Genomic DNA, 8,938 nt, shown 5'->3' with positions numbered 1-8,938 from the left:
ATTTTAGACATGGGTCCTACTTAAGTGTTTTCCTGAATTTCTTTACATTGTTACCCCATAATGTAAAGAAGAGACCATTTCCTGAGGTATGGAACCTAATCAATAGAAACTAATCTGTTCATTCAACACATATTATTCAATGTCCTTCTGTGTCCTGAACATATTGTGGAGAGCCGGACGCTCAAAGAATGAATAAGACTGTCTTACAAGGAGCTGGGTTATAAACTGAAACTCCTTCTTCTACTTTCTTTCTTATCCTAAAGGAATCTGTCTCCTTTAAACTGTTCTTGCCCATTTTCAAGGGCAGTCTTGAGGGAGCAATGAGCAGTGTATGCTACTGACCAAGTAAATGTTGGAAAAAAATCCCAGCCTGACTCCTAGCAAGAAAAACATAAAACCTCACAACTAATGATCTTTCCTCAGTTTCTATTCCCTGAAACATCACATATGTCTTTCAACCAAAAATTACTAGGCAAGAAAAAACAGTGTGAAGAGACAAAGCAATCACTACAAGATTCAGATATGGAAGAGATTTGGAAATTACTATGTTTTATCATCTCTAAATGAAAAAAAGTGGACAATATCCAAGACCAGATGGGTAGCTGAAGCAGAGAGATTCAGACTCTAAGAATTCAAAAGAAATGCTGTAAGTCAAAAACAGTGTAACAGAAATGAAGAATATCTTGAAAGGGCTGATCTCTAAACTGTACATGGCTATGGCGAGAATCAGTGAGTTTGAAGATACTTCAACAGAAATCCCCCAAACTGAAATGCAAACAAACAAACAAAAGAAGAAAATGGAAAAATTGAACGGAATGTTAAAGAATTGTGGGGGGCAGTTACAAAGAAGGTGATCTCTGCATAATGGGACTATCAGAGGGAGCAGGAGGAGAAAGGAACATCAAGATATCTAATAATAATGGCTGAGAATTTTTAAAATCAATGGCAGACCCCAAACCACAGACCCAGAAAGCTCAGAGAACATCAGTAGAATAGATACCAAAAAATCCACGCCTAGCCATATTGGATTAATGTTGCAGAAAACCAAAGACAGAAAAAATCTTGAAAACCTATAGAGGAACAAGGATAGCAGTTAGACTGGATTTCTAAAAACCAGAGGCAACCAAGATGTCTCTCAATAGGCGAATGAATGAACAAACCATGATACATCCATACAGTTGCATAGAGATCAGTAATAAAAAGAAATGAGCTATCAAGCCTCCCAAAGACATGCATGGATCAGATATGAATATTGCTAAGTGAAAGAAAACTATGTACCGAGAAGGCTGCATTCCATATGTTTTTAACCACAGGACATCATTCTGGAAAAAGACAATTACAGAGTAAAAAAAAAAAAAAAAAAAAAAAAAGCCATTGCCAGGGGCTTGGCAGGTGAGTAGGGAGGGATGAATATTTAGGGTGATGAAACCACTTGTATTATGTTGTACTAGTCGATACATGACACTCGTTTGATACAATCCATGGAACTGTACAGTGCAAAGAGTGAATACTGGTGTAAACTTTAGATTTAGTTAATAAAAAATCTGAGGGACGCCTGGGTGGCTCAGTTGGTTAAGTGGCTGCCTTCGGCTCAGGTCATGATCCCGGCGTCCTGGGATCGAGTCCCACATCGGGCTCCTTGCTCTGCGGGGAGCCTGTTTCTCCCTCTGACTCTGCCTGCCACTCTCTCTGCCTGTGCTTGCGCGCGCTCTCTCTCTCTGACAAATAAATAAAATCTTTAAAAAAAAATAAATAAAAAATCTGAAAAGGAAAACAAATAAACTGTTCTTGGTGACTCAGTGATTGGAAGGTACAGTTTTGATTCCAAACTCTGGCCTGTTTTCATGGTCAATGGGCGTTATTTATAGAAATGGTTTAGGTACAGGTTTTGTATGTTTTTATGTAGTGGCTTACAGTGACTTTATTTATTTGACAGAGAGAGCTAGAGAGTAAGAGCGCATGTACAAGCAGGGAGGGGACAGAGGGAGAGGCAGACTCCCCACTAAGCAAGGAGCTTAATGTGGGGCTCCAACCCAAGACCCTTGGATCCTGACCTAGTCCAAGGCAGATGCTTAACTTACTGAGCCACTCAGGTGCCCCAATAGTGACTTACTTGCACAAGTGCTAAAGAATACCTTAGAATTCTGTTATAAATATTCCTGAAGATGTCATATAGTCACATATTTACAGTAATATTTTGTTTTTTGCTAGTGAAGCAGCAATCTGTTTTATTTTTACTTGGAGAGGGAAAGGTCTGCAGGAAGATACATTGTTGGGTGTGGTATTTGGCAGTTTCAAGACCAGGAAATCAGGGTTTAGGGCAGCCAACTAGATAACCATGAACAAGCCACGTTGCCACTCTGGGTCTCAGTTTGCTCATTTGTAGAACAAGGGGCTGGATTGTATAAAAAAGTCTCAAGCTTAATATACATAAGGGTCACCTGGGGTTTTTGCTAAAATATAACACAGAAGCTCATTTCCTAAGCTAAATTTACATTTTCTAATTGGCATAAAATTTATGCCAAGGTTGTAGATTCCTATTAAGCAGATGGGGGATGGGGCCCGAGATTCTGCATTTCTAACAAGCTCTCAGGTAATGAACACCTGCTCTGCTGATGCATGGCCCACACTGAGTGGTGAAGGCGAGATCAGCATTGTCCAATAGAAAGATAAGGTGAACTACATGTATAATTTTAAATGTCTAGAAGCCACATTAAAAAGGTAAAAATAAATAGGTAAAATTAATTGTGGTAACACGTTTTAACCTGAATCAAAAATAGTATTGCAACATCATCAATATAAAATGATGAATGAGATATTTAATACTTGTTTCCATATTAAGTCTTTGAAGTCTGGTGTGTGCACATTTCAATTTGGACTAGTCAATTTCAAGTGCTCAACAGCCACACAGGGCTAGACCATCTCCGCTGCCCATTTCGACCCTGAGAGCATTTTCCCACAATTCAAGTTTACTTTCCAAGTCAAATAGGCTCCTGCCTCCAGGTGGCGCTAATGTTCTTTGTTTCGTCCTTGAAAACTTGTTTTTCGCTTGCATGATAGCACTACAAAGGCCACTAAACATTATTTATTTACCCATTTAGTTTCTTCCCTTCAATCATTCATTTCATAATTTATGTTTACAGCGCATATTAATGGTAAGCATATTATATTCTCTGTAACTTTGTACAATAACTAAAGCCCAACAAAATTATTGGTAATTATGCCACAGTGAATTATGGAGGACAATGCATAAAATCACTGTTAGCCATTCTTGGAATGATGAGCTATAGAAGATTGATGTCTGATTATTTAATATTTGTAGGTGTAGTATGGTGACCAGGTATTTAATAGAGCACAAGTGGAAATAGAATTGTTGACTTTAAATAATTCCTGATTTAAATAGTAACTTTGTGACATGGTTGTTATATGAAGAGGAGGAAAATATTTCTCCTTCATTTTTTTTTTTTTAAGATTTTATTTATTTCACAGAGAGAGAGATCACAAGTAGGCAGAGAGGCAGGCAGAGAGAGGGAGGAGGAAGCAGTCTCCCTGCCGAGCAGAGATCCCGATGTGGGGCTGGATCCCAGGACCCTGGGATCATGACCTGAGCCGAAGGCAGAGGCTTTAACCCACTGAGCCACCCAGGCGCCCCTTCTCATTCAGTTTTATATAATACAGGATGACTGGCATTTTGCATTGGTGGTTTACATGTTGAATTTTCTGAAAGGGAAATGAATACAAAATTAATTTTCAATTTCAACCCTGTAATTTTGTCTATATTTCAGGCATACTATTCCTAGGAGATTACTTTTTCTGCAAGAATAATTTTAATACTTAGGCTTAGTTTTAAGAAGATTTGTCCAATCTCCAGTTTTTTGAAGGCTTAAATTATTTCTTTTGAGTGTGTCTCTAATGATAAAAATATGTCAGGTACGGTGAACAACAGGTTTAAATACGTTAACTCAAAAAAAATGTGTAAACTAATCTTCACAGTAAACTGGTAAGTAGGTACTTTCATTATCCCCACATTTCAAGAGAGGAAATGGGTGCATTGGGGATTTAAGAACTTGCGCTGGGCACATGGCCATTAGGAGGCAGAGCATGGGGGCCCCGGATGGCTCAATGGGTTAAAAGGTCCAGCTCTTGGTTTTGGCTCAGGTATGATCTCATGGGTCGTTAGATGGAGCCGCGAATTGTGTTCCATACCCAGTGGGGATTTGTCTTGAGATTCTCTCTCTCTCTCTCTCAGAAATAAATAAATAAATGTTAGAAAAATTTAAAGAAGTAGAGCATAAATTTAAATCTAGTCTGTTGGATCCTACCATTCATTTCCATAACACCTAGCTACATTGAAGAAGCTCTTTTCCTCTGTCTTAAGCTGAAATTGCTGATCAGTTGACAAGACAGTCAACAAGAACTACAGTCCACAATATCCAAGTTGAGGGAGGGCGTTGTCTTTTATAATGATAAAAGCTAACATATTTAAAATAAGGTCAGAGAGCAACAATTTCAGGTAACTTTAGGTTTTAGTTCTCGTGACTCTCTAATGACAACCTAAACTAAGTAATTGAAACTTTATTTCTACATCTATAAGATTTGAACAGACATTACTTCAAAGAAGTCATACAAATGGCCAACAGACACATGAAAACATGGTCCACATCACTGAGGTTCAGAGAAATAAAATCAAAACCACAGTGAGATACCACCTCACACCAGTCAGATGGCTAAAATTAAGAAGTCAGGAAACAACAGATGTGGGCAAGGATGCAGAGAAAGGGAACCCTCTTTACACTGTTGGTGAGAATGCAAATGGTGCAGCTGCTCTGGAAAACAGTATGGAGGTTCCTCAAAAAGTTGAAAATAGAGCTACCCTATGATCCAGCAATCGCACTACTGGGTATTCATGCCAAAGATACAAATGCAGTGATTCAAAGGGGTCCCTGCAGCCCAATGTTTATAGCAGCAACGTCCACAATAGCCCAAATATGGAAAGAGCCCAGATGTCCATCTGCAGCTGAATGGATAAAGAAGAGGTGATATATGAACACCATGAAATATGACTCAGCTGTCAATAAGAATGAAATCTTGCCATTTGCCATGAGGTGTATGGAACTAGAGGGTATCATGCAAAGTGAAATAAGTCGATCAGAGAAAGACAATTATACAGATTTCACTCCTATGTAGAATTTAAGAAACAAAACGGATGAACATAGGGGCAGGGAAGGAAAAATAAAATAAGATGAAATCAGAGAGGGAGACAAACCATAAGAAACTCTTCACTATAGGGAACAAACTGAAGATGGCTGGAGAGGAGAGTGGGGGGTGGTGAGATAACTGGGTGACGGGCACTAAGGAGAGCGCGTGACGTAACGAGCTCTGGGTGTTGTAGGCAGCTGATGAACCATTAAACTCTACCTCTGAAACTAATAATACACTATGTGTTAACTGATCTTAAATTTTAAAAAATTGAATGAATAGGAAATCTCTTTCGTGGTTGTATAGGTTGAATTCATGATATGATTTCTGACGGCTCTCATCATAATATAAATTCCTCCCACATAACCATTGTAAAAATATATGCATTATATTGTATCAGGCCTGGATTTCCCAGCAGTTTTTACGTCCTCTCTTTTTGATGCATATAATACAAAATGGTGTGTGCGTGTGTATGTGATAGAATTCAGTTCAAATCCTTTCTTGCTGACCCTGGCACGGTTACCTTGGGTAACTTAGTGAAGCTCTCTTGGAACATCAATTTCCTCACCTGAAAATCAAGGTTGATTTTATATATATATATATATATATATATATTTATATATTTTTATATAAATATATATAGATATATCTCTCTCTATATTTATATATATATTTATATAGAGAATTATATATATATTATATATATAATTATATATTTATATATTTTTATATAAATATATATAGATATATTTCTCTCTATATTTATATATATATTTATATAGAGAATTTTATATATATATATATATATATATATATATATATATATATATATATAATTTCCTGAGGGTACGTCACAAGAATTAAGTGAGATGATATATGCAAAGTCTCTAGCATAACTTAATACTCAATAATGTTAATTTTGTAGAATAAGAGAATTATCTATAAACTACATCCGTGCCTGCTGACTTTACTTTTTTAGGGGAACTTGATATCCATTGACAAATGGAGCATAAAAGTGAGGCTACTCCTCAGACAAAGAAAGTCTTGTCCCCCCAACTCCCCCAGTTCTCCATTTTTTGATGGAATTGGGCCAAGTTCATCTAACGTATGCAGCAAACTGCTTTAGTTCTTTGCTTTGGCAATGAAAACCAGTCTGTTAAGTAATCTTGTTGAAGGGCTTATGAAGACATTATGGTACTTGGCTTCCTATCTTATCCTAGTCGCCTGGATGAAAAATCTCTTTCCTTCCTATCTTTCAGACAAAGGATTTATAACTACTTTAGCATATTACTGAAGCAAAGAGACACTGTGGAATCGTGCCTCTGGGCTGACTTTTGTAGGTCCTGATTTAGATGCCTTGCTTAAGGTTCGCAGGAGGAAAAAATACATTGTTTTTAAAATATCAACATTTCCTGATATAAAAAGGGACTCGTTTCTTTTTGATTTCTTTTTTCTTTTTTTTTTCTTTCTTCTCTTTCTCCCTCTTCCACTTCTTCCCCCTCCCCCTCCCACCTCCAGCTTTTTTCTTCTCTGTGTGTGTGACTACATCTGAGAACAAATAAATCTTAAAACTTTTCACTAGGTTCTTGAAAACCAGCCCAAATGATTTTTCCTCACCAAATTCCCTCTTTTGTAGCTGGCCAGGAATAAAGCCACCTAAGCCAAGTGGTCATGGTTCACTACACACATACGGAGAAGGAAAATCTATTTTAATTCCCCAAAGATTAAGGGACAGTCTGCTTCTGACACTAGAAGGGGGTCCTGGAAAAAATGATTCATGAACAGAACATGATCTCAGAATATCCTCCAAGGATTCAGAAGATGCCCAAACAAATATGAAGTCTGTGAATTTCCCCGTGTCCTGTGTTTGGAAAAGGAGCGGAGAGCTAGAGAAAGAGGGAAAACTTTATCAAGTAGAAAGACAGACAATGGCCCCGACATGAATATTATCTTAGAGTGGACAGGGAGATTCAAACTTGATGGTTTTGGATTATGTACAGGTTGAATTAAGGGAGAATTTTCCTACAGAGGAAGCTGGTCCATTCTATGGAGTAGCTGCAAAGTGGATAGTGACATGGGGTTAACCGGGAGTGGGAGATAACCCAGAAGTGATAGTGAGTTAGCCTCTCCCACACCCTCACACGCCCCTCACCCACTCCACCTGCACTCAATGCCCCCGTTATTGAGGGATCAATGGTAAGGTACAGCGGGGCGTGGAAGTGGGAGAGGCTTCATGACCACACAGATCTGGCTTGGAATGAATCTCTGCTTTCCTAAGTGACTCTGGCAAGTCACTTAGCTACCCCGAGCCTCAATTTCCTCCTCTGGAAATGCAAATATTATCTGCCTGATAACCTAACGAAGTTGTTGTGAGAATCACATTAGGTAATGGAAAGGAAAGCGCTTTGCAAATTATCAAGCGCTTTGCAAGTGTGGTCTAATGATAGCAATGACCTATGGAACGGATGAATCTTATGTCTGCGGATTTCTGCAGACTGAAGGTTCAGGTTCGCTGATGAAATCTTCTCTTTTCTTTGTCTAAGAACAGATGGGAAGCTGGTCAGCTCCCATCAGATGGAATTAATCATATCGCAGAGTATTGTCCTCAGGCTCTCAGCTCCCTATAGCCCTGCTCACAAGCATGCTGCCTTACTCCCTGCTCTGCACCGGACGTCAAACTAGACAACTTAGCCAGGCTTTCTTACGCTCTTGTCTGTCGAAGAGAAAACACAGGATCCAGAAATGAAGCCACTTGCTCAAGTTCACGCAGCCATCAAGTGGGAGGGGCAGGATTCTAAGGCAGGAGCCTTCTTTTTTTCCTCACAGGCTACGGAGGCGAGTATAGTTCTACCTAGTTTTCTGCACCTTACCCGCCTCCTCCCTCCTCTGCCCACTCCTCCCTCCCCCACCCCCTCCCCCTCTTCCCACCTTTTCTTCCTTGAGGTATGAAGCTTTCTTTACTACATAACCAGGGGAAATTTAAAAAGAATCAAAACACACATGAGCAAGACTTGGAAGTCTTTTTTTGCTAAATGTGTTTTTTTTCCTGAGTTTTCAGGGACAACACCAAAGAAGTGAAACCACAGATACATGGAGTTTCCCTGGTGGTTACAGCCTACATGGCTTTGTGTCTGTCTTTCTAAGAGGGTTTTTTTTTTTTTTAATGTTTATTATGTTAAGTGCACAGGAGCTACATGAATGTATTTCCACTTTAAGTTCTTTTTTTTTTCTTTTGAACAAAATTTATTTATTTATTTTTTATTGTGTTCCGTTCACCAGCATATAGTACATCACAAGTTTTTGTTCCATTGTAAATTCTAAATATTGAATAACACAGATCAAATTATAGTCTCTTCTGATCTCCTTGATCCCTCTCATTCTCTCTCTCTCAAATAAATAAATAAAATCTTAAAAAAAAAAAAAAAAGAAACTGGTTTAAAAAAAAATAGTATGAAGCCCCGGTGATTTAAGTACTTCCTTACTGATGGACTTGCAGGTGATTTCCGTTCCAACACAAACAATCAAACAATATTCCAACGAGTGATCTTGTACTCCTGTCTTGTTTCTCTGGGGTAGATCTTATAATGTGAATCTGGATATGACAAAATTGGTTAATTGGCCTCCATCTCCCACCTAAATCTTGTTTTCAAAAGGCAGTTAAAGAACTCTTACCTTGAACTCTTGGGATTCTCTCATTTCAGTATAGCCAGTTTTATACAACACAATTTTTTTGGTCTTT

The sequence above is a fragment of the Mustela nigripes genome, chromosome 1 (genome assembly GCF_022355385.1).
Source record: "Mustela nigripes isolate SB6536 chromosome 1, MUSNIG.SB6536, whole genome shotgun sequence".
NCBI classification, from domain to species: domain Eukaryota; kingdom Metazoa; phylum Chordata; class Mammalia; order Carnivora; family Mustelidae; genus Mustela; species Mustela nigripes.
This window is presented reverse-complemented; position numbering follows the sequence as displayed.